Source organism: Bombus huntii, chromosome 9 (genome assembly GCF_024542735.1).
Source record: "Bombus huntii isolate Logan2020A chromosome 9, iyBomHunt1.1, whole genome shotgun sequence".
Lineage (NCBI taxonomy): Eukaryota > Metazoa > Arthropoda > Insecta > Hymenoptera > Apidae > Bombus > Bombus huntii.
In genome coordinates this window covers 12,632,283-12,659,787 of record NC_066246.1, presented here as the reverse complement: position 1 = coordinate 12,659,787, position 27,505 = coordinate 12,632,283, and the positions used below count along the sequence as shown (strand labels likewise).

Sequence of the window (27,505 nt, the reverse complement as noted above, 5' to 3'; positions counted from 1 at the left end):
AACTCGTTGTCTTATCTTTTCTTTGCGGACAATGACGAAGGAATGGCATCCATCGTTGTGCATGTCATTGCTCACCGGTTGTGTCTTGAGTTTACGGGACTTTAGGACACACTCTTGTTTCTTTTTGCATTGCAAATTACTCAAACTGAAATTTAAACGCCCTCGCAATTGAATTAAAATCCAGGCACAGAATGGTGAGGTGCTTTTTCCTGTATGGGTTGAATTTCGCTTATTTTCTGATATAAACGATTGTCATTAATGTTATTATTCTATCATTTTACATATTTACTTTAGTTTTGTCAAAGAATCTCATAAATTTGAAACAAGAAAAAAAAATATACAACCATTATAGCAGAGCGTGGTTTCGATCCACGGACCTCTGGGTTATGGGCCCAGCACGCTTCCACTGCGCCACTCTGCTGTTGGACAGACACTTTTATAAATATATATAACTCGTTATAAAAATATAGGAATACAAAAAATGTAAGTAAATTTAAAAAATAAATACCATAATGTAAAATATATAAATTTATTCATATATAATATGCACAATTTATTTGAAAATATAAGTTTTATGTAAGTTTGAATTATACAGAATACTATTTTACATAATTACTAATACACAAACATTTTTTCAACGAAGATAGGCAACGCGTCATCGTTATAAAAGTTATAATTGCAAATGTCGTTTCAGATCTTTCATTTGTAGCTTTTGCCCTTTCGCGTTACTATATCACGAAGTTTAGACTAGTTTAAATTTAGTTACTTTGTTCGTATTATATAAAATTAAGATAAATTTAGGGAAGAATGTTTACGTGATTGGAAACAACTTTGTTAAGATGCTACCTGTATATACCCTGAGGCAAGTAATCTAAGCGGTGCAACATAGATTAACCACCTGGGCTGAAGTATGGAGATGCAACGGATGCAAATAAGTATCTTAGTTGATCCAGGTGTGCTCCCCTTTTAAGATCAGCAATCTTAAACTAGCCTCCACCTATATATGTAGTATCAACCGAGCCACGTGCTTCAACTGAAGCTTACCTTGTTGCTAGTCCACACTAATACTCCGGTTCTTTCGAACATGCAATTAATTCTATATTGACGTTGTGCATTCAGTTTTTTGTAATTACAGACAACAGGTTTGAAGAAGCTATAGATTAGTTATTGTAATTATTGTTAATTTAAAATATTTATTTAAATTAACATGTCACGTGATTACAAACTTTAATTATGCGAATTAATCATGATACACGCTGCAAATATACAATTGATTTTTTCAAATAATCGAATAATGTTGTTTTCTTACGAAAAGTCATTTATTTTGTACTATTTGACGAATTAAACGAGAACAACAATTTTTTAATGAAAATGTAAGAACTGCTTTTAGTTTGCAATCCATTGAGCAAAATTAATATTCCGATAATCCATTGTCCTGTCAATAAGTGTTCCGATAATACTACTGATAATTTTACAAAAATATACTCAAAATATACTTCGAAAACAATTTATACTGTATAGAATACAACAAAATTTAATGAATAACTAAATTATCACCGAGTCCTTCATAAATTCTAAACTAACAAACACCTATCCGCAGCATATTATCACCTTTGAATATTCCATTTTTTTCAGAACTGCAAACGATAGTGTTCTCAATATCCTCGCATATAACTAGCGAGAAAGAAAACACTATCCAATTTCTCTGGCTTTGCATGAGTCTGAAGCTTACACGTTGAGATAACTGTTGGTTCTGGCGAGCAGTAGCAGGCTTTCTATCGGTCGCGATAGGATCACGTTTTAATTTAATGTAACCCTGTCCAACCATAGCCTGTTATAATCGCGTTCCCAGTACACGGCTGCATCTCGCATAGACATGGACACGTTTCGATGCCGCGATCTTTTAAGCCTCCATAGAGCGTTGGACAAGTACATAAAGCGTAACAAAGTAAGACGCGCGTGCGTGGCGACTCGGTGACTCCCCCAATGCAGTTCCTGGTGACATCTGACTAAGCGTTCTATTTCGACGCACCCTCGGAGGCCGTGTGAGTAATCCCCGGACCGCATATATCCGCGCAGGTGGAACTCGTTCGAGGATTCTACGAGTTTTGGATAGATGGCCGAAAAGTCATGTTCATGCGTGGCACACCCTATAATTATCGTCCCGATATTATTAACCACCTTCTGCCGTTCCCATTTTGGCGTTACCGTGCTACTAACTGGTACACGAAGCGATCAGGAATTGGGCAAAATATTCATGTCAGCAATTGTGACTTAATTCAGGTGAGCATATTAATTGATAATAAAGTCTATAGGGATGTACGATATTATTTATAATGTTTGATTACTTGGGGTGGTTGCAATCGATATTAATTTACTGTTAAGTTCGTCGTTTGATATTGTGCACGGGAGGTGCGAACAGTGAACATTATAGCAATTGCGCTGGGAATTTAAATGACACTCTCAAAGTTTGATTGTTCCACTGGTCTCTTGGGATTTTCTCAGTCTGTCAAACATTTTGGATACAAACTCGGTAACACCGAATAATTTATCAGTACTTAATTGATAGTATCCATTAAGTGGATTTTTGATAATCTTGTAGGCTTATCAACATGTCGACAAGTATAGAAATAATGAAATTGAATTAGAAGAATTTAATAAGTTAAATAGAAACATGTTTTAACAATTTTCGAGAAAAAATATATATCTTTGTCAATTTATTGAAAAATAGATGAGCTAAGAATTATACAAAAAAAGCTGATCTGTTACAAATTTGTTTCGATAATTTTTGCAATTATACAACAATTATTCACCAAGGTTTTGAATTGTTTTCCTGATTGAGAGTTGCATGCATTAATCATCAATCATTCTATAGAACACCGATTTGTACAAGGTCTAACCGGATCCACGAGTAGCTTCATATTTTGTGCAATTAATTTATCATTTCGTAAATCATGTAGGCGGTGATTTTTCGTGGTACGTCGTTAATATTATTCGTAAAGTATTACGACCGGAGACGCCAGGTGTCTGCGCCGGAATTGAAATCTAGTTTCCAACTGGAACAAAGGAAAACGTTAACAACATTATTTTCCCTCCCACAGAATCCCAGAATAAATGACAACATATTAATGTTCATAACTCATTCTATGTTAGATCTTATGCATTTGGTTACAACATAATTTCTTTACCGTACCCTTAAATTGTTCTACGAGAAATCTTCAAGTTGCTCCCCTTTCATTTTTTCGTTTCGTTTTTCTGTAACAAACATGAACTATATAGAGATATAAATCGTTTACATACTTCGATGACAACTTTTTATAAACGTGTTAATTACAGTAATATCATTTTTGGTAAAAGGTGAATACCTATTATACTTCATTTCTTTCTGCTTACATCACGTACGTTATTCAACTATTAATATTTAATTTCGTAACGACACTCTGCCAATGTTTAATAAACATCTCTTAATAACGATATCCGTGATCTGACGGTGGAGAGCGTTTAATCAAGATCGCGGCGTTATCCAAACAAGCATATCTGTACCCATTCCATTCCAGTCCATCTTCGTAATGCAAGCACAATGCTCGATTACTCAAATGCACACTCTGCGCGACCTTGCTCGCCATTATGCGCGCGTACGAACATTTGTATTATCCCGAAAAAAATCGGACCCTTGACTGGTCGGGTGTTATCTCGCTCCGTGGAGCATTAAATCAAAGTGCATACTCTTGTATGGGTGCAACGCAGAATACGAAGCTGCAGCTTGGGTGTGATTCGACGGTGCACTTAACAAGTCGCCCACGTGGCTCGCATCGATCCTGGCCACTCTTTGCATTCGTGTGCTCGGATGCTCTTCTCGTACGTCCGCCTGTATGTGTTTGCGTTTGTGTGAGTGCGCGGGCACGCGAAATGGAGTGCATTTAGAAGAGCGGTACACTGCGTCACGTCACTCCTTTAATGCAAATTCGAGCCGTGACTGTAACAGAAAAAGGAATCCACGCGTGATACCAAACGCGGACAAACGTCGATGCACGTAAATGGTCACCGCGGAAAATTCTGAAACGCACTCTACTATTCGCTGCACATTGAAGGATGTGGTAGCAACCTCGCAAAAGGGATTCCCCTTTACGCGCACGCAGACCTTGCACGACGAAGAAAGTTCCTTGAAACAAATTAACATTCCGTTTCCACCAGTTTTTGCTGAATGCTTGATCATACTTTTAGGTGGAGGGAAAATGGTTCTCAGGTTCGATTGTTTCTCTGATGGAAAATACCGTTCTGAGAAGATTCGTTGATTTAGACGAGTGGAATACCATTGCATACGTAAGATGCAATTACGATACCATTTCCAATCAGCCGCTTATTAATCGTCGTGGGTAAGATCGTACAATTTTGTACGTGTGCAATTTAGGTAATCGTAGGCATTACGGCATGGTAATGCATGCGGTTACATAATGTAGTACGATATTATTTCTTACATTTTGGTGTTACGCGTGTGCACACCGTCACGTGTGCGAAACTTATTTGCAATTGGAGCATTTACATATACGAGAATACAGATTAAATCGATTTCATTTAAGTTCCTGTAAAGGTTATTACAGTGTAACACATTACTTTTCGTTAGCCTACTTTATCGTGCTTTAGTTTGGTAAAAAAGAAAATGTACGGAAGTAATGCGCAAAGCCACTTTTCAATTTTTTCGCACACCATGCTGGTACTCATCGTTAATTTCTCAAATATGCGCGAGTATTAACGATTCAAGCAGGTTACGCAGTGCACTTGGTTTTTTGGATCGCGTTACTCTGAAAGGGCGTAAAAAGTAGCGGCTCGATTAAAACGGTAGGTGGAACGGTCAACCTGTCAAGCGTGTATGTTTTTCCTTGCTTTTCGTGGAAAATACTTGGCGTAAGGCGTAAGAACTGTTTGCATGGCAAGAATTCGCTCTATAGTATCAATTAGCAAAACTAAAGTGTTGAGGGCTTCGAATAGTTAAAACAGTAAAAATATTATATGTATATCGAAAACGTAATTCTATGTATTGTAACATCTTTCCTTCCATCTGCTACAGTAACAGAATATGAAATAATTACTAAAAATATAATTACTCATTTAATTTTATAACCTTCACCTGAAACGTTCATTGAACCAAAAAATGCCACACGTACTGTAACGATAATGACATCATAAGTTTTCCAACGAAAGTGTTTGTTAACGACTTAATAACACAATGCTGATAGGAATTCGAGTATAAAATATTGCATCGCAGAAATTAGAACAGACGATCGGCACGGACGTTCACGCACTGTTATTCAACGTCGATTCTTGGAAGCGTGACGAATTGTTACATCACAAGATTCTCACCGAAAGGGAGTAACTGTCGGAGGGGGCCGGTAAGAAACTGCGAATATGCAAATTTCGTGACACTTAACGAGATGCAGGAATGTGTTCGCCGGATCGCTTTCATCGACAATGCGACGGGAATCGAGAATAAGCGAAGCTCGTCGTGTTATGAGATCACTTTCGTTGGACTTTCTTCACGGTCGAGACAATTTTTTGCTGTTTATCCGCAAGGCGTACGTTTGTACGAGGCACGTATTCGAATCGGTCGGGTCTAAACGTGAGACGATATTCTTTTCTCGATAGAAAGTCTGAATCCAAAATCACGGCAGGATGAATTACGATGCCACGTGCGTAAACCTTGTCGACCGAGCGACGAGAATCGAGGGGACGATTGCCATTTATCGAACTGCCGGTTCGTTAGTCCCTTTTCTGAGATCAGAATGCACGAGAGAAAACGCGTGATTCGTTTAGAATGACAAATGAATTCGGTATCGAACGATGCGCAAATGCGTAGCACGGCTTTCAGCGTGCGACGTGATTTTCAACGCGCCGCCGTTTTCTTGCTTCCGTTAACACTAGCCAGATTGGGAAACGGGAAATTAATTCGCGCCTTCGGCAATTATAAAGGACCGTTCGATTACTGTCCTCGCCGCTGTCATGCCGGTTTTTTTACAACGATTGCAAAATTACACCTTTCTTTCAAGATAACGGTTTCATGACCGGGCCTGCGTGTGCGTTGCTTCTATTAAACTTAATGAGTATCTAGCCATAAATAGTGACTTAACGCTAACGTGATTACGCTTGTGTTCTTAATAACAGGAATTCTATTGACGAAGAAGGTGAGTACGATGGAAACGGTCTCTTTGCGATTCCTGTCTTGCAGGATAATTAAGCCGTGCGTGTATACGTGTTGAAATAATACAGATGTTGAATCAGAACGGTGAATGTGATGAAATTGTAGGACGTGGATAAAGATCGAGAAAGTGAACAAATTTAGCCGGGAGACCGCAAAGTTCGTTCAAAAATTTCTCCTCGTGGAATCCAGCAGGGAAAGTATAAAATATAGTTATAAGCATAACAGAATATAACGAAGAAAAGAAACGAGCAGATTCGTGTTCTGGTTCTTTTATTTTTTCACAAAAAAAGGTTTAAGAATACCTTGCATCGATCTTGTATCGTTAATAATTATATTCCCTGCGGCAAGTCATAAAAATCGCTAGACACTTGGAACAGGATCGTGTTTAAATTCGCGAAAGTCGTACTGCGACGAACCTTATTCCTTCGCGCAGTGATTCTTGGAAGTTCGTTCTTGAGAGGCGGGTGATTGTTTCTCGTGACATCGTAGGCGAGGAAAATATAAAATATTATACCTTACTTATCCGTGATTTTCTTCGAAATCGATTTATAAAACAAGTGTTTTTCATTTTTTCCTTAATACGAGTTGTATGTTTCAAATATATAAATTAATAATTAAAACAATGACAATAATTCATATCTTACAGTTTCTCCGCAGAATAACTAAACACAACTACTACAACTATTTTCAATTTCATCTGCTCGCCATAGGGGATGCTGGAATAAGGAAGCAATTCCAAATCAACAAAAATCAACTAAAAATCGATCAAAATCAAATCACATTTTCGAACGTGTTGTAGATTATTATAACTTACGATTCTAAACCTTTGTATATGAAACCTGCGCCTTTCTTTTCTTTGATAAATATAATTTAAAAAGCTGCCTCCTTATTCCCGTAAATCCTTCAATTTTCGGAAATCCAAGATACATAGCCCCTCGACAACGATTCAAAGTCCATGCAAGATGGCCACGATCTTTTTGTCAGGTCAGAACGTTAAGGCCCTATTTTACGTGGAGTGGTTACATTCCCCTTGCAATTAAAGCAATTAGTGTGGTCGTGCGCAAGAAAGGATTGAAAAATCCTAGTAGGTACACGACGCTCAACATTCTCGTTTCTTCCTGTCGTTCCAGGGCCGCTATATGCTCCAAGAAGCTTCTCCCCCGTGATGCTCGGTCAAAGTAAAGAGAGAAGGAAAGGACGTCCGTGTCCTTTATTTTCAGTTGCCAAGGAGAAGATTCTGAGGCGTACGTATCGCGTGCCTTGGGGAAGGACGAGCTTCGAGTGAAACAAAGGGTCCAGATGGTCGGAGGCCCACCATCTTCCTGGTTGTAATTTAAAGCGAGAGCCCACAGGCACCGACTTAGCCTTTCCTCCGGGATAATTTCGACCCTTCTTGACTATGCGCGCATATATACATCTGGCTCGCCTTTCACCCTGGTCTTCCTTTCTCGAAACATCTCTCTGCATTCTACATACGCGCATGTGTAACGCATACACGTGACTTTTGATATTTTCGACGTTCCTGATTGTTTGCAGAGACACACGAGCACCCGACCATACACCGGATAAAACATAGCTGGTATATTTTCATTTACATCCTATAACACGAAAGAAGTTACGAGCATTTCTCCTTTAACGGATATTCCTGGAAACGGGATGCTTGTATTTCAATGACAGCTTGGAAAATGAAGGTGAAGAAACTCTTTGATGTGTCGTTTTTACTTTTTCTAACGTTTCGATTTGATGTAAACGTTACATCTTTCGTGTCGAGGCTATTTCATTTTTAGAATACAAATCAGGCGGTTTCCTTTACACGAACGAAGTATATGAAACGAAACGAGATATATTATAACATGAAAATACGATGAAAGTACCCGTCGTAAATCCCGTTGATGAGAGCTTGCTTTGTAAATTGGTACGATAAAACTTTTCATCGACTCTTTGCCAGACATCGATAGCGGTATGGTTATGTTTCCTTTGAATGAGTAACTTTGCGATGTAAATTCATGCAGAACGAAACTGTAATCTTTGGAAATGGCGTTAAATCCTTTATGACCGACGGTATACTGAAAATTTTACACGAATACGAATAACGGCGAAATTTGATGATGCCCGATAGTATCGATTTCGTGACTTGCGAAACGTTCGAATATAAAGTAGCGTCGAATGATCGTGGCCAACAAAGCCTCGAAAGAACCGCGCGAAGGTGGATTATCCGTCCTCTCTTGCCGGGATAATGATCTGTAGCGGCGTGGTAGTATGTGCTGAATATATATTAATGCTCGTTCTTTTTTCGCTCGTGTAGATAATAGTGGGTTTCGCCGACCTGTGTTGGGAGGGCGAGAAACACAAGCAGAGGGGAAGAAGAACGAGGCGGAAAAAAGCGGAAAAGAAAAACAAAAGTTACATCGTTCGGAACACGGGAGCTCTATGTCGACCTAAACGATGGTGCTCCGACCACGGAAAAATTTTTAATTGCTTCGTGGCAAGAGAAATTATAGGCGGTAAGCCGACGGGTGCAACAACGATCCCCTTTCGGCTGTTATCTGGAATATGTCTAGGAGGACTACCTTTATCGGGTCGCGTGTTTACCAGGCCACAAAATATCCACCTGTTAGACAAACACAACCAGATAACCTGATTCCATGCATTCCTGGTGCGGTCTTTTCGTCTGGTTTACATTGGCGTGTAGATCCGTCACGATATCGAGATACAGAGTACACTGGAGGCGCATTAAAATATCTTTTCGTAATTTTACTTGAAACCTTGGGCATTCGCGCACTAGCCAAGTAATTGCAACATCGTATCCTTCCACTTCTTCGGTTTTGATTTGATGAGAGACTGAGTTAAGTAGCGATGGGTGAACAATCAGATAGTTAACGATCATATAATCTTTTACATGAAAAGGCATCGGTGAAAATACAAGCGTTGCGTTATCAACGGCGTATCGTGGTACGACAATCTGACGAGGTGGAATCTTGTTTACGTTATCAAAGAGCAGCGATCAATAAACACATACTAATGTTAAGAGATTAACTCCGCACGTCGTCTTTTCAATGGCTTTTTCCCTCACGTTTAAATGATTGTCATAAACAGATCGCGCTTCCGTTCCACGACAAATAAGAGACATTGCGGCTTCTAATAGGGTAATAACGCGACTCGACAAAGATATAGAGACGTTGCCACGATGATTACGATACGTTGGAATGAGTTTTCCAGGAGTCTTTTAATCGTCATGTTCGTCGTAATGGACTAATAGAACGTCAGATTTCTGAGACCGAGACGCACCACTGTCTTCGAACCATCTGTTACCGGTTCTTGCGTGTAACACGTTGTAAAAGATACTAGTTAATTATACGGGCATGCACCATGGTTATCGACCATTTCGTTTGCATACACCGTGCGTCCTTTTGATATTGCGTTAAATTTTCTGTAGTCACGTATAAGATTGTAGATGACTGGAATCGCCAGGAATGTTATTGACCGGGATATCGTGTTTGATGCGAATTCACCCTTATTGGAATCAGATTTTAATAGAATCATACTGAATGCCGTCTATGTAGTAGTCACTAATTATACTCAATTTAGTCTTGACATTTAAAAAGAATGTTATTTAGTAAGTAATGTTCGTCGAGGGATATATTAAACTACAATCAGCAAAATGAAGGCAAAAGAAGACATTAATGTAATTGCAGTCATTGAGATATACAGTTTCTGTTGTTGGTAATTACGGATTACTAGGGACTTTTGTTGTTATACTTGTCTTTTCAATCAGATAAATCAGAGGAATAATAAGGATATGATTGAGAAAACGTGATAATGAACTTCCAAGGTAGTTCATAAAAAGGTATTATTAACTTTCGTGGTTTGGTAGTTACTGGTTTACGCTTTCCTGTCTAAATGTAGCACTGACCAAACGCGAAGTCATTAAAGACAACGATGATACAAGACAGCCAGAGTTTCACGGTAGTAAAAATATTTAGGTTTTATTTCGTTCGCATCCCTCTGTTCGCTTGATTTATCCAGATGTTTTAAACAGCATCTTTTTTTACTTCGTAGAACCCTCTTTCACGCCTTTCAATCAATAATCTCGAATTTGTACTTATATCCTAATTAAGATATAATCGTAAGATAAATAAATAATAATAAATCAATAAGATATAATATCTTAATTAAGAGAAAAGAATAAGTATATCTTAATTAAAAAAAATTAGAAAATAAACGATCTTGCTTTACAATTGCTTTCTAATTATCAGTTTTAAATATTGCATAATCGATTGGTAAATGTTGCTACAAAACAGATTCACACAGGTCTTAGTAACATTGGCACTACAAATTAAAGACGCATCAATCATATTCAAGTCCATGTTGAACGTAACGATACACAATTTCAACATTTTCGCCGAGACCTTTGCGATTCATGGTTCGAATGCACGTGCGATGCCTCGTGTCTTCGACGTTTCACCGACGAACCTGGAGGACAACGATGACATTACGTACTTTCTATTTCCCATCGACTTTCGATGGGCAAGTTGTCTACCAACACGAGCATGTATAACGTGTCAGGATGTTTCGCGGCTGAGCTCGTTCCTCATTTCCTTTTCCCGTAAAAGGCACGCCCTAAATCGGTGCATGGAATTGGTAATAAATCCAACGTTGATCGTTCAATCTCGGGAACGTCTTGACCTTGGCTGTTTCTCAGGTCCTAGACGGCATTTAATCTAGAAGCAACACGCCGCTCTTCTACTCTATTATTAGAGAAACAGAGAAGTATCGCTTTATTTTGCTACCGGTTTCTTCCGACGTAATTTCGCAGCCTTCGAACTAACACAAGTTCGTGAGCAGAATACAAACGAGGTATACACATATTATCAATGGGATTTACATCGTTTCTGAATCCTTTTGAGGAAACGTTAACTTTATTTTCTTTCTTTTTTGTTTTTGTTCGTGCCTATGATTTTCATCTAGACACGAATTTTAAACATCTGACACAAATCAAATGAAATTATTTTATTTCTTCAGAAATTAATAATAGCCACTTTTCACGATTGAATTGTTAGAAATATCTACAATTTCTATATCCAATTGCGGATGACAACCGTCGCACATCTCTATTGCAGATAATGCATTCACACGAATTAATAAAGACGCAATAGACGTTTGACATCAAACTTACATCAGTTTCAACTAATAAGTAAAATAAAAGAGAGTGCATAAAAAACCTGCAACAAACACAGTCGCATCTGCCAATCAAATCGGAATAATGAGTCGAAGAATAAAGTTCTAGGCCGATGAGATAGGCAATATTAATCGCATAGCAATTATTTTCTATCCGACGTATGTGCCAGCTATTATCCTTATTTCAATATTAAACTCTTATTTTGCAGAAAAATATTTACACTCGCCTTTACCTTTCATGGTTTCTTCGAGGTCGCGAGTTTTCAGAGAATTCGATCGCTTGCGTAACAAGAGGAACGTGCCGATACATTCGGCGTTATCATCGGCCCGATCCCGAGGGAGGCTCTTTAATTCCAGCACGAAAACAGAAACGTTCGTACGGCCTCGACCTGAGCAAAAGTTCGTCGAGGTTGCCAAGCCTGAGGCCGGCCTCCTATCACTATTTCGTTCTCCCTTGCTTCCTGCCTTCCCCTTCTCTTTCTAATGTGTAAGTTCGACTCAGGACTCGAGAAAGGTCGAAGCTAGCCGGAGGTAGTCGACTGGCGTCGAACACTCGCGTCGAGAGCCGAGCGCAGAGGCTGCGAAACGAGTAACGAGCAATCGAAGAGCATCGTCAGTCCCTCACGGTGAGCCGGTTCAGTCGGTCTTCTTCGATCGTCTCTGTTGTTTGCAACACTCGTCCTCGTAGGTGGCTGCATATTGAAACTCCTCTCTTTCTCTCTCTTTGTTGTTTCTTTCGTTTGTTCTCATCGTGTCGAACAAAAAGCCTACGGCAGTGCTGTAAAATTTAAACTAAACATAACCTAACCCGGTCGTGCATAACTCCACGCGTATTCACTGACGAACAATTAGTGCGTACAATTTATTGGTGGACAAGCTTTTCCGCGAGCACGGGGCTGTTCTGTTTGTGGATTTCTACCCTCTGTCTCCTTGTGGATTACTCGACGTCCCGTAACGGGAACTTCTCTCAAAGGTAGGACGACTTTGATATACTTCATTCGCGAGATGTGTCGTATCGAGAATCGTTCGAATTCTGCACATTGTCTCGTTACAAGAGACATTTGTCTTTTTCCTCTTTTCATCGCTATTGAAATTGTAAGTGTCGCAAATAAAATAGTTACGGGAGATTGATCAACCAGTGTTGATGAAACGTCGCCACCGAGAAAGAGACACGGCGAGGCCGGTGAAGACCTTGAATAAAACGTGTTTCGAGCGCTTCTTACCTGGCCGTCGGTTCGAAACGTGCGCACGTAATCGAGGTTACTAAGATCGTTCTAAAACGGCGTAATTACCACGCGAACTATCTTCGAGTCGGCGGACCGAGTCAGACCTTGGCGAACCGTAAGCACGGTGTTTCTCGATGTGGCTGTCTAATTGATCGTAGATTACGATTGAATTGCATTCGGTTTGCATTGAAATTACGTACCACTTTGCCTGGTGTGCCAGGCATAATTCGACATGCATCTAAAAATCGAACGTTCTACATCCATAGAACACTGGTAACTACTTTAAGCTTGGCCGATTTCAAGTTCGATCGATCCCGTGAATGTTATTCCGAAGTATTTCGTGACGTTTAAAGCATCGACGTTGAAACAGAATCGAGCTCAATTTTCTTGGCGTAAAATAGACCGACTCGGACCATCGCTAATGGATTAGTGATTTAGAGAGGCTTAGAGAAGGTTAAAGCTTTTGTATGATGCCGGAAATAGAAGTTATATTTATCGATCAGTCGGTACGTACCAAGTATTCGTACGAAGTGGCCACGTACTGACGTCTGATTACAGCCTGTGATCTATAATTGATGACCGTTTAAATCGCAATCCAAGACGTCCCCCGAGTCCAGCAAACTGCGTAAATAATCGACTTGACTAAGCCCACCGCCCTTTGTGAGGCCGGCCTGTATCATACGAAATTTTCTGCTGCAGTACGTGTTGACATTTATACGACGAGTTCCTTCAGGTTTGAAATTACGCGAAACGTTAGACCCGGCTGGTCAACCAGCCAAATCACGATTACCGTCTACACGTTACATTTAGTTCTTGGACACTTTTCAACGGAGTATTGTTTATATTTTCCTACGGTTATCCGTGTAATTTAAACGGACAGATATGCATTCTGTTTGCTCTTCGGCGGTTCACAGAATTTATTTCGTTATTTTGAGGAAGAAAATTAGGAAGATGTTTTCGCTGACCAGACAGTAGTTTATTGGCGTCGCTTGCATCCATTTTCCATCCGTGTCACCTTGTATTTCACCATTTCAGTCCGCAATAAATTCTACATACCACCGATTATTTTTCACCCCAATCCCTGCAGCTGTTTGAGTTGGCGCACGGAAGGGATTCATATCAACATTGTCACGATGTTTACTCCGATTGTCTACATTTGTCGACATCCGGACAGGTTCACGTTGAAGATCGTTGTTTACGATTCACATTGACCCATCGTGGCAACGTGACAACAAAAAATTTTCGGAGTTCGAAATAACGTCCGTAATTTCTGGATGTGAGTCATTTATGAGCGACTATGAATTGTCGTGTTTATAGAGATAGTTGTGTTCTAATTTTGTACAAGCTGGTGTAAAATTATTTCCCTTAATGCGATAAAAAAGTAGGAGAATTTAAATTTAGTCATCTATGATAAATAAATTCAATTATTTAGATATTTAAGGGCATGGTACTCTGGTAATATCTAATCTCATTCGGCGTACTATTGTTTTATATCATCAAAATATTTATCAAAGAAATTTTCTGTATTGAAAATAACTTGCTGTTTTTCTTAGTATGATATAGGTATATTTCTGTGAAATTTGAATGTTGCTAGTATTTGCCAATTTAATACACATTTGGACAATTGTGATTCACCAAATATCAAATTTTCCTACAAATCATAAACATGATCGAAGTAAAAGAACGGATTGGATTATTGATTCAGAGCTTGTCATATGTCTAAACGTAAATTCCTCACGACCCTTTTTATCATATATAAATTGATACAGTAGCAGACACACATTGATAAATTGATAAGTTATCGAGATTCGCTCTGGAATCACGGCTCAATGCCCTCTCTGGCATTTAAATTCATCTGTTTGTCGGCCAGGGTAAACCAAAGCGGACAACAGTTACTTATTTGACCGAGTCTTGCGTATCCACTTGTTCGGCATGAGCGTCGCGTGGTAAACACCATTTGAATTGTCGGGCAAATGTGAACGTCCCGCGAGACAAGCGTCTAAAACTAGTAACAGTTGAAACTTTCTGATTCTCTGCGAATGATTCAGAAGATGTTTCGTAGGGCACCCCATGTAGTCACCATCTGACTAATCTACAAATAAAACGCGAGAAACATCCCTAGCAGCTACTGCCAATTAAGACTCCCAGTTTGTCAGGTCATTCGTAAATCATACATACATTTGACGATGCTTATCAACTAGGTTGATGCACATTTTTATGTTTCTTCGAAATGTTCCGAATTTCACAGTGTACATACATTTATGCATCCACTTACAGTTACAGGAATATTTTATAAATATATTGTGCTTGTGTGTGTGTGCGTATTATATGAAACACGTTGAAATTTTATTAGTATTGTTATGAGTAGACTGTGGATTTGTATGCGTTTATAGACAATTTAAAAGTGCAAAATTACATAGAATACACATAATATGAAAAAATGTATAAAATAGCGAAAGTGTAGGGCTTTCTATAATATTTTCTAGGTAAAACCATTTTCTACCGAGATTGTGTTTTTTTAATTATATCCTTAAAAAATATGAATCTATATAAGAATCCGTAGTCTAGTTATAGGATTTTACCACCATGTTTATATTCTTAAAGTCTGAAAGAAATCTGAACTGTTGTACAAAAGAATGTTGCTGTATGTTTACTTGCAGACAATATTTTGTAATTTACACATACCTTTTTAGATTACTTCTAAATTTTGTTCATGCTATGACGACAAACGTGTCTTAATACAGCGACAATGAAATTTCAAAATGGTTCCTATAAAAAGTTTTTTGTGATAAATGTTTAAATACTCTCGCGAGCCACTACACAAGATGTTCCTGTATGTATTAACGTAGATGTCGGTGGAATAATGTTCATGCGAATATCTTCAACGGACGTTGCCCCACCGGTTTGAAATTGTCTAGTTTAAAAATGGATCGTGACTAGCCTGTGGAAACAATTATTTAACCGAGCGACTCGGTCGAGGTACCGTTCAGAACGACTAATTTTAAACGCAGCTCCGGCATTTTTTAATCGTCATTCCGTACAATTCATTGGCAATCTTGCAACCAGATTGCGGTTTGGGTTAGATTCGGGTTAGTTTTACAGAGGAAACGTTGTCTCTCATTAAACTTTAATTCAACGAAACGCTTCTGTAATTTCCTAGCCTACGTCGCGTTGGAGTCGTGAATATTCTTCGATCAAATATACCGTTTGTTACTCGCTGTAGGTTTGAGCAAGTGTTATGCTGCAACTTCGTAGACGCATCTCTGTTTTTTTGTACGGTTTTTCTTCTACGTACTCTCCACGGTACAAAGATGTAGATATTTCATTGATCCATATAAGTAAATATTCCGTTCTGTCACAGTTAATTTACGTTCGACTAATTAGTATTGTATCTCTCGTTTCTTATCTTCCACACGTTTCTCCATGTGCCAAACAAGTACTTGAAAACAGCCTTACTTAGCATCTTACTACTTAACAAGAAGACTAATCAGTGATATACGGTTATCAATAACCGTTCGAGCGTTTGCAAAACAGGAATACGTGCGAGAATGTTGCAGAGCATCTTCCTCGATTAACTCCTCTTGTATCATAGAATTTCACCACACGCAACTGGTCGAGAAAAATCTCAAGCACGAATTTCTTCTTTCTAAAAAGAATCATCATTCTTCCACTTAACAAACTACCGGTGCCCGATGCACTCGGTGCGGAACGATAAAGAACGTCGCCCATTGCACTCGGTTGGCTGAACACGGACAGCGGCTTCCCCCGAATTTCACCGACTTTCGAATAATTTAAAAATTCCACTCTCCGTCGCTCGAAAAGTGTTGAAATGGAACCGAAAGGGGCGAGCTAAAACACAGATGTGCGGGGGTTCACGAAACGCAATGAAGATCGGTTTACCGTTGTCGTCGGTCAACGCGTGTTTGTTTGGAGTCCAATGGAAACCGGTTGCCGGCGTGGCGCGTTCACCAGTGTGTATGTGAGAGATGCGTGAGCTGTACACTCGTATATGAGTGTAAGTGCGTGCATGCGTAGGAGCAGAAGAGGTAGAGGAGGCGAAGAGCCTTGCCGGAGGAGATGAAACGAGGGAGACGCGCATAAGCGACGTTTCGAGTGCCGTTACAACGTCCGAAAGAACTCTCGATAAACCTGAACCGCCACGCCGCATCTCCATTGCGCGGCATTAGGGTGAAGCCCCATGGATGGATGGAAAACAGGATTCTTCATGACGCGGGAGAGTATCGTCTGGAGTCGCGACGAGAGCACTGGCCTCCTCTGTCTCTTCTACGCGATGCACGTACTCGCGTTAAGCATCGCGAGATCAGTCGTTGAACCCCCAGCTTTACGTGATTAATTGCCGTTGTTCGGGGTTTCCATGCTTCTCTCTGACCATGGAACGTATTCGGAAGGGATTTCGGGATGTTTGGGGACGTTCTCAAGTGGTTGGAATGCGCCTGGTGCAAGCACTTCGGATGGACTCGTGAGAGGACTCTAATATGGCTTGATTAGCGAGTGTGTACGGTATTGTGAAAGCTGCAGGGTAAACATAGTTATGTTTCCTGGTAGAGTGTCGAGTGGAATTTTCTGTGAACGTGCATACAGGGTTTTCAAGGATTCTTGGAGATCTTCTGAGTCGCATCGTTGAGATTATCGGTCTAATGTTACGTAAAGGATTGCTTTAATCTTAATTTAAATTTAATGTAATACATTTTTAATCGGAGGGGATGTGTATGGAACTATGAGAAGTTATGGCTGAGTGAAATGTTTATTCTTTAGGTCACGAACGATTAAATATTGTTAGTTTATGAGACGTGACTTTACAAAGAAAGCATAGCTGTTTATAATTTTATTGAAAATGTTTGGGATTATAAGAATAAATTGATTTGAATAATTACATTATTTTAATTATTTTTTAAATTTTTACAAGAACGAAAATTGTTGCGTAATAACTATTTTTCGATGGTTGCATATAAATACGAATCACCGTAATGCCGATTTTTATAGACTTATTTCGAGCTTCATAAAAAAAAGACAAGTAGATTTTATAGTTACCAACAATTCTTATCTCGATTTTACCTGATTTAAAATTTATGTTATTACAAAACGTTTCAATGTAGAGATCGGCAGTTTTCCTTGGAAATGATTTCAAAACTCAAGTTAACAATCTTGATGCAAAAATGCAACATAATAGAAAGAATAAACGTATATTTCAACATTAGAAATTATAATCCTTATACGTATAAAGTATTTATAAAATATTGCTTCTATTCCTACATGATTAAAGGCCTACAATAATTCATACAAGTCGAATCAGATTTTTCCACGAATTTCGACGATACTTCTGCATTCGTATCATCAACTTCGATCCATACCTTTTAATGTTTCTTAGTCAACGTTACTATATCACTCTCTGCATATTACCGTGTAGATTATCTTATACTTCTGCAATCGAAATTGTATAACGTAGAACATAGAGCTATCTCGCTATTATATATTATTGCATAGTAAGTCTGGATTATGAAACACATTGATATCAGAACCCGGAATGGCTTAGCTTTCAATCTTTATAAGGGAACTCGACACAAGCCGTGGTCGTGAATCCTTCCGAGTGTGATAGATCAGTGGATCAAACCATTTTATTCTGGAACTTATCGATCCATGTAAGCGACTTCGAGGACTGAGGGTGATTGCGAAAAATTGTTTGTTCATGCTATGTTTTCTCTCACGGGTACCAATGGGTTGCATCTCGCGATTTATCGATCACGTGGTGAAAGTGACGCCGTTTGATACAAATTTAGAAAGCCGATTGTACCGTCCTACGGTTTGCTCTAGTTCCAACGTATATGTTTTCCGTTATGTGTGAATTTACAGATCGGTTGCGTGAAAAATACACGGCGCCGGCTAATTAAATCGAATTGAATCCTTATCGAACGTATCTTCTGACTGCCTCGTGCCACTTTCTAATTGGACGATTTGAATCGAGTGTTCTATCTCAAAATTAGGACCATGTCGAGTTTACCGCGACGGTACGCTACTAAATTACAAGACTCAAAAGCAGCGTTTCATTAACCATTCTAATCTCGGTTGAACGTCGTTTCGTGTTTTCGTCGAAGTCCGATCCCCATACTTGCGGTCGATAATGCACTTTTAAATCCTCTTCCTCGGCGAAAACATTAATTTTATAACAATGGACACCGTGGAGAGTACTCCAGTTTCTCGAGGTGAACAAACCAACAGAGAAATCGATTGCCTTTTGCAACTAGTCATTACGAGCGAGCAGGAGGTCAACGGTTCCACCGCTTTTATGGCTATTACACTTTCTTCGGCGCGAGCCCTATCGGCTTAATAAATTTACTTAGCCTCTTCTAAGTAGACCAGAAGAGGTCGACGCACGACGATGACCGTACACCGCAACACTAGGAGAACGCACGATGCTTTGCGCGTCGAGAGATGCGCTTCGCGAATGCCGTAAAAAGCTTGCCAAGAGTGGTAACAAATTAGTCGGAGACAACACTGGGGGAAGTCGCTTTTGGTGTATGGTAGTTGCCTACTGCCTTAGAATGACTGCGAATCCACGAGCAAGATGTCCCCGTGATTCATCCAGCATCTGCGCGTGGATCTTCTTTTTCTTTCTCTCTGCTCTTTATTAATCGGATTTGTAGGAGATTCATCACGGTAAATCGACACGCAAGGCGATTTTGCCTTGAGATAATCCTCGCACAGGAGGAGGAGCGTTTCGTTAGATTGATGCAACGATGCAATAATGAGAAAGGTATTTATTGCGAGAGTCGAAGATACAGTTGCTAAATGGTAGCTAGGAAATGGAAGGAAGTCAATCAATTATTAGCTTTCCAAGGGCGATTTGTTTCCCCTTTAAAGCAAATATTTCACTCCATAGTAATTCTTACTCAATTACGTATGAGGAGAAATTTCCGTAATTTGTTTCCTAACTATCGACATATTTAATACGACGCATTTATCCATAAGTTAACACACTGACGAGAGTAAAATGTGACGAGTACAGTCAATTTTGAAGTAATCTTAGTAGTGACAGCAATAAAACAAATTCACATATATCATTATTAGTTGCAGATAGAAAATCCCATTTTCCTATGATATTTTATCAAACATTCTATTATTTAGTATCATGTATGTAGTTTATTTCTTTTCTCTTTCTTTGTTATAGCAATTTGAAATGTCCATGAAAAGATCATTTTAGATGCAAGACAGCTATGAGTTATAGATATTTTATTTTCTGAATCCAGATGAGTTACTAGTACCCTTTTAAATAAATTTACTATGTACTGACTGTGAAATGAAGCAAAATACGATTTCGACTTCAACTTGTGTACAATCACAAATTACTAGAATTCATTCATTCTTATGGCAGTTCAGCCTGCTAAGCTGGTTACTATTTTATTCTATCGAGTTGACAAAGACTTAGAGTTTCGTGTCGCTGTACAAGGAGGTCCAGAACGTGTATACGAGGCAGATTTGTCACGTAGACTATAGATTGATGTGACAGAAAGTTGTCTATTGTTTTCGCCGTAGGCGCCACCGTAGATTTACACTGAAGTCGCGAGCCTGTTTATATGGGAGTCGATTTGCAAGCCTACGCGCGAGACGGAAAGCTTGTCTGGAACATCTATTACGAGTCCAATATTCGCGAGTCGGTGTACCGCGTGTCTTTTTGTCTCGGTGTACAAATTGAACGGTAATGAAATCGTAGAACGTGGAACGTGAAAGTCCCTTACTAACTTGCCGGATGATGTAACTGGTAAACGCGCTGTATCCGTTTCGCGATTTATTATCTCTAACAATAATGCTACGTTTTCCTTTATAATATTCGAATCGATAATGCTGCATAATGAATTAGCAAGAAACAGCGAATTGATTCCTTATTTGGTGTTGAAGAAAAGTAATGGTACAGATAGATCAACTTTCCTCGTAAAATCCTGTATAAATTTGTAGATTCTTTATTTAACATTTTGTAAAGTTTGAATAAGTATGTCATAAGTAGATTTCAGATGTTTACGGATTTATGAAGAATTGCAATGAGCAGAAATGTAGAGAATACGTATAATGTACAAGATTATATGAAATATCGTAAAATGTGCTACAGATAGAGGACGAAAAGAACGTTTATTTAGATTCTATTACTTTAATGATGTATACGTAAATTTAAATTTGCACGAACATTCGCTGTCTAATCATAAAAGTCAAAATTACTTTCTTTTTTTCGCTTGAAATTGTTCTAAAATCGACTTTTATATTAACTTTATTATAATTCAATTTCTATGCTTCGCTACAAACAGTTAATTTTGCATTTTTTAACGATTCATTTTTATTGCAGAATTGTTCAAATGTGCTGAATTATGATGCATTTAAATTTGGAATTTTTTATTTGCAAAAAAATTAAATAAAGGAACTTATGTTTTACAGATATACATATGTACATATCATTATTTGACTTTATCGTTTATCTTTAATCGTTTTCTGAATCATAAGATAAAAGAAGCAAAACATTCAAATGATATTTTTTAAAAAGAGGTGTTTTAATTAAGCTTATTAATATCGTGAAAGCTATCTCGTTCATCTGGAGAAACTGGGCCACTCTTAATTGCGGGACGCAAAGTACATACGTATCCCCTATCATCCAGTTTTGGTCGATTTGAGCGATCTCGATGACAGTCGTTAGAGAAACGAAATTAAAGAGACAATGAAAATGTAGCATGATTTGAGGCATTGATGGTAAAGAGGCCGGAGTATCCTTTGTGCTCACGGAAACGTTGACTTTCGAACGGCCTATTAAGTTGCACAGTAGTCGTTGCTGTTGCTCGATCTACCGTGACTTTCTCTGAAACATTTCAAACGAACGGAATCGCGAGATCCTTTGAATGCACCTCGCTGCATCTGTAACTTCGGGAAGTGGGAAATCAATGGAAACTTCATCGATCATAGTTCTGCCCATTTATTAATGTTCCCAACTTTCTAAATCCAATGTTTTCCTTTTGTTATATAAAAATGATCGTCGCGATTTCTGCTTTAGCAGTTGCACAATTTCAGCATTATCGTGAAATTTCGAATTATTGTAAAATTCAATTTAAAAGATTCAACGTAATAGTAATTTTTGTTTAACATTTTGTATGATGCAAGTTTACTTCAAAATGATAGAGAGACGTACATATGTAAATTTAAATACTTCCAATGTCAAATGTTATGACGTTTCTCAGTCTATTCTCGATCACCTGCAATTTTACAATGACGCCACTTGGAATGTTTACGTAACACGTACATTGGATTATACATATATATTTAGAGTACATCTGTTATTCGTCTCTTTAATCGTTTCTCTTTAAATCTAGTATTTTATCAGTATATGTTTAATCCAGCTCAATTCTAAAATGACGCGAAGCGAATGAAATTGCTTTTACCGGATAAAATTGCGTAAAATTCCACGAAACGCTGCAAATAAGAAATAAATGTATTTTTAATTGCATTTTTCAGGTTCAATTAATTTTTATATAAAGATACAATCGTCGTTTTATTACAGTTTACATAGCTTTCGTTTCGGGCGAACCGTTGTGATAATTAAAACGTACACGTATCATTGGTAAAGATGGAAATTTCCGTGGGCGTGACATGAAGCAGCGACGGATACAAGTGTCGTTACACGCTGCAAATTAACAAGATATAGATGAGAAAAATCTTCGTCAAGAAGGCGTCGCGTACGACGTCCTCGTTGTCATTTTATTACAATACAAATTTTTCTTCTCTCTGGCGTTTCTCGCGCGAATACAGCGCAGTCTACTCCGACATTTCTTTTGCATCGAGGTCTCTTATTACATTATCTCAGCTGTATCTTCCGGAACGAATGGCATCGAGACGGTATTTCGATTACGATCCTATCGAATGGTTTCTGGTAATGAACGAAGAGAGTGATTCGTGCTAATTGCGATAACAGTTGCGCTGCAAATTCGTATATTCTGTTAAACACAAAAATAAGGTTGATATAAGATATTCTATAATACAATATTAATAAACCGAAATTTATATCGAATTATTTTGTAAATTGTATGTATTTCGTTTAATTTCGTTCATAGTTTCAGCGTAATAGCTACATACTTTAACGTCGGTTTTTTTTACAACTTTAATTAACCTAATTTTTACGAATTTTACTAGCAATTTTATAGAAGCGCGTAATTAATTCGTTGGTATTATGGAGAAAAGGTTGAGCAACATGAAAGAGTTGAACGAGAATTTTTGTTGCGAGTTCGATCATTTAACCATGACCTGAATATTTATAACATTAATTTTACTTCGGAATATGGTAGATACTTTTGTGTTTCGAATGAGTCACGAATATGAAGAAAATTATTACGACACTTGGAAGAATATTTGTAGAAACGGCGTGGTATGTTGCTCCCTCTTTGCAACGTTATCGCAGCTCGAGTCTTTTTTCTCGTCTCGTATAAACAGTCTTCTCTCATCTTGTTTCACACCTACTAGCAGCCACTTTTCCTTTGCATTTCCTTTCATTCATCCTGTTTTCAAAGGCTTCATTTAAAGGTTGCTTCTTTTGAAAGCGACTAAGGTGTTAAATTAAGCACTTGAAGTTTTTAAAAACTTACTTCATTACAAAATTTTACACTTCCGTAGTAGCGTAGAATGACATCATAAAATCAAATTTTAAAAAGAATTCTAAAAAATGTTCAATCATAACAATTTTTAAGCTTTTTAGCCATTTATAAACATATTGTAAACGCTTGAGAAATTTACTTAAGATTGTAAAATTGTCTAGTAAACTTAAATATTTGTATTGTCACGAAAATGTTCTCCTCTTCCTGGCCGAACATATTTACTTATATCAGAGAAATTATTCAGGTACTATCGAAGATTTTTCAGGGAGTACATTACTTAAGACGTTAATTTTTAAATTCTTCTCGTAGAAATTTTTCGTGCAATTTTACGGAGACATGTTTCACACCGACACCCGTTCACCTTATTTTTTATGCAGTGGAAACTCGGTATGACGTAAAAAAAAGAACTTCTCACGCCTTGCGTGTGCCGCTCTCGAAGAATTTCCTTTTCGTAAGTGCTCGAGCGTGCAGCGTGAGAAGTAAGGCTCGAATATAATAAAGAGCTGACAAAATCTTAGATCTCCTTGCACCGTGGAAAAAATGGTGATGAGAGAAATTGTGAGGTCGTCGCAACCTTTAGAAAATACTGCAAAGGTTTTTCGCAGACATAGTTTCAGTTTATATTCAACAACGGTGAAAAATATCGATATGGTTAATTTAATGAAAGTTAAAAGATGTTCGCAACAAATAACATAATGTGGAGTATATAAATAGAATTCTGTAGAATAACAGAATTCTTACATTTTGTAACATTTTACGAAATACCGATGCACTTTTACGATTAAGGATATTATGTAGAAGGGGTAGAGAATGTGTATGTTTATAAACAGTGTGGGATATTACTTTCTCATTATATAATGCACATCACCCTCGTCGACTTTGTATATGGCACTTAGGTTGGCAAAAGTGAAGGGCGAATTCCCCTCACTGATGTCAAATGTGAAGCAGCATTGCGATCAATACGAGGACTACTTCCAAAATACATATTACATCAGAGCCATATTTTCCTCGTAATTTCCATGAGTAAGTTATATATCAAATTTTATTATTACTATTTTTTATGCGATATACGAACAAACAGAAATTTTGTTATTTTAATTCTGAAATTTCACTTTTTTTATATATCACAGAATGAATATGAGAAAAATTGTCTCTAAATTATATATTCAAAAGACCAGAACTATATTTCTACTTTTATTTACCAATCCTTTGTTTTAAAATATTCAATATTTGTAGATAATTTATACCGTATATTATTATCAACAATTAACAACGAATAGATTCGATATTAAATTCTCTAATTACCAAAGGAAAAATAAAAAATATGGAAAAGATTAAAAACACAAAATACACATAATATATGTATGGAGAAAGTAATTTGGAATGTTCTGAATATAATTTGTATAGTATTGTACGGAAGTTACTGTCGCGTAGGGTGAATCTCTCCCCAACACGAGCGTTGAACTAGAGGGGGTAGTATTTCAATCAATAGCAGAGAGACGTTCGTTAGGGTGCTTCTCGACGCATTCTTTGAGTCTGAAAATTCCGTTACACATAATCTACTGCAGCAAACTGTCGAACTGATAGTTGGAATAATTTATCAGAGTAACAGGTGCTCGCCTTGATTTTATCACTATACGTGACATGATTGCGAACACGTATAACATGAGCTCCGGTAAATTGGTGCAACTAGCATGTTCCCTATGCGTCCGTTGATGCAAATTTAGTTTAATATCGATAGTTAAGCGACTGTTGCACCCGTCTAAAATGCATATTAACGATAATGGATTCGACTACGTAATGAACGTGAACGGTGCACTGGTTCAATCAAGGAAATCGTGATATAAGAAAATGTCACTTGCGTATTTATAAATTGGTCTCGAGGTCATTAGATACGGTACATGGGTATTTTGCGTCATATACGATCCATCAAAATTACGTTGACAGCATAGGTACGATATTTATTTCGTAGACTTTTGAGGGAGGAAATATAAAGAGAAATTAGAGTTGGTTTTACTATTGAATTTCAGCCGCCTGACATATACTACATCAGGCTTTTCAACCTTTATAAAATAGTAGGACAACGAATTGCATGGGTTCTGCAGGAAACGTCGGATATCCGGTAACAATAGATGACAATAGGCTGCCCTGTCACGTAATACAGCTAGAATGAATTGGATTTCAACAAGTTGCTACTAATTCCTCGTTTGCATTTCGAAACGCGTTTAATTCGAACTTCGAACGTGAAAAGAACTTTGTCATCTAATCAACTAAACAAGTTTAACGTTGTATAAATTGTTGGTGATTGAAGTAATTGAAAAAAGATATTAAGCCAGGATATTTTGCGTAATTTTCTAAAGTACCAGATCTTCAGAAAAAACATCTAATTTGTTGATTCACTAAAGGGAAGGTGCACGATTAATCGTGAAATTCCAATTTAATCCGTAATTTCAATTTGTTGGAAGACTCGCCAGACAGTCGGACAAACGATTGAGTATAATTGCCAGCAGTGCGATTTAAACGTACAACACCAGTGTTCAACTTCCTCACGGCATTCCGACATTTAGAAAGGCAGCACGGTATACGGTTCCGATATACTAAATGTTTACTAGGATTCCAGGATGCTGGAACGGGTGATTTCTCGCTATTCGATATTTCCTTGTCGACACTAATTAAAAATCATATACGTGGAAAAGTCTGTACCGATTTATGGAACGTGCGAACGGTTGCATAGAAATTTATAAATTACAGTGGAAACAAGCGATATATATCATCAATGGTATTCATAGAACAAGCTAATTTTCATCTTTCCTAAGTGGAATGTTTTACTTCCATTCATCAGCCTGTGGCATAGATCTGCGTATATTAATTTTAAGCATAAATATATCGGTATTATGGAACGTATGAAATATTCTAATTAGCGTTTCTTCAATAACCATGTATTATAATTATACAATTATATGATAATTAGATAAATTTCTAAATAAACATTCAGTTATATTTTTGAATAATCTTATTTCTATATTAAACTTATCTTTCTTACAATCTACGTATTAAAAGCTAATTTTATCATATTGCTATATCAATTTATTATCCCACTAGATATTTCACCTACTCTTTGAAATCTGTTATAACTGTTTAACATTGCAACACAAGTGATCTACTTTCACTACAGGTATTTTTCTTAGGTTTCTACTTAAAAACATCAGATAACACACATTCTAATATTTTAACCACTAATCCGTTAAACTGCAAGGATCTCGAAATATTTTGTGAAACTGCAACAATACAATCTAGGGCTTATTTCCAACTGACCTGCTTAGTTGTTCGAGCACGTACCTGGCTGGCTCCCGTAGCTTCTTGAATCCTGTTTTCACCCATTTCAGCTGGCAAGCTTTTCACCTATCTTCGTCTTCCTGCTCATTCAAAATACTTCCTGTCGTTGCCACGGCACGTTCTGCATTTTTATTGATTCATCTGTGTAGTCATGCACGAGAAGCGTACAAAATAATCCTCGATGTAATGCTTTGCCAAGCTTGTGCTCATAAATCAGAAAATTTATCGCTTCGGTGAACGTCTTAAAATTAACCAGATAGAAAAGCTTCGACGTGCAAGGATATTTAGAAGTTTTCAACTTGATTTGACAAAGCTGTGGTAATAAATACAAATTCAATTCGCTGAAAGGACAAGACGTTGATGAATTGTTTTGGGTCTTGTTGCTATATCTGAGATATAAATGAGACGGTAAATAGAATTGCCAATGCGTACAGACTGTCAGAGTGACGTGTGGACTTAATTAAATTTTCAAATAATATATTCGCGTATCACTGGAATGTTGGAGTGCTTTGTTGGCAATGATGATCCCGCGCGAAATTGAAAAGAACTATGTGGGAGTAAGTGACGTGGGACACGTTGACTATTCATCGTTCAGTGTCGGGTGATTTGACAAAAACGTAACAACGTTCGCAATTAATACCGTTCGTGGGCCAATAAATTCTCTCGATGGGTGCTCTCGGAAGTGCATGGAAAACGTTGAAAATGAGCCAGTGGTAAACGAGGACAGGTGGAATAACCGATGTGGAACATGATGCACTCACCTCGTAAATGCGTTCTTTGCGTGCAACAATTATCATCGACACTTATTCTCAAACGCGACCGATGAATCATCGCTGATGAAATACATATACGAGGTGTATCGGTCTATATTTTTTAACGACCGATATCTTGCGTGTTCGTTTATCAAAATCAAGAGCAACATTATGTAT

The 27,505-nt window shown here is 37.9% G+C and overlaps 1 protein-coding gene, 1 long non-coding RNA gene and 1 other non-coding gene across 7 annotated transcripts in view; 1 reads left to right on the top strand and 2 right to left on the bottom strand.

Annotated features, from left to right (window-relative positions):
- Positions 1-349: 349 nt before the first annotated feature.
- Trnam-cau (transfer RNA methionine (anticodon CAU)) lies at positions 350-421 on the bottom strand. The gene has a single exon. It is a non-coding gene; the product is annotated as a tRNA-Met (tRNA).
- A 2,330-nt stretch (positions 422-2,751) lies between these two features.
- On the bottom strand, positions 2,752-3,986 carry LOC126869120 (uncharacterized). Its single transcript, XR_007690827.1, has 3 exons — positions 3,366-3,986; positions 3,194-3,255; positions 2,752-3,056 (listed from the first exon to the last, which is right to left on the bottom strand). It is a non-coding gene; the product is annotated as an uncharacterized LOC126869120 (long non-coding RNA).
- Positions 3,987-11,941: 7,955 nt separating this feature from the next.
- Positions 11,942-27,505, top strand: part of LOC126869706 (LIM domain only protein 7) — a 156,447-nt gene continuing 140,883 nt past the window's right edge. For 4 of the 5 annotated variants that reach the window (XM_050626582.1, XM_050626578.1, XM_050626581.1 and 1 more), the window contains exon 1: positions 11,942-12,347. The gene's annotated coding sequence lies outside the window, so the exon portion shown is untranslated. The remainder of the gene's footprint in view (positions 12,348-27,505) is intronic. The other variant, XM_050626583.1, reaches the window with a different exon arrangement.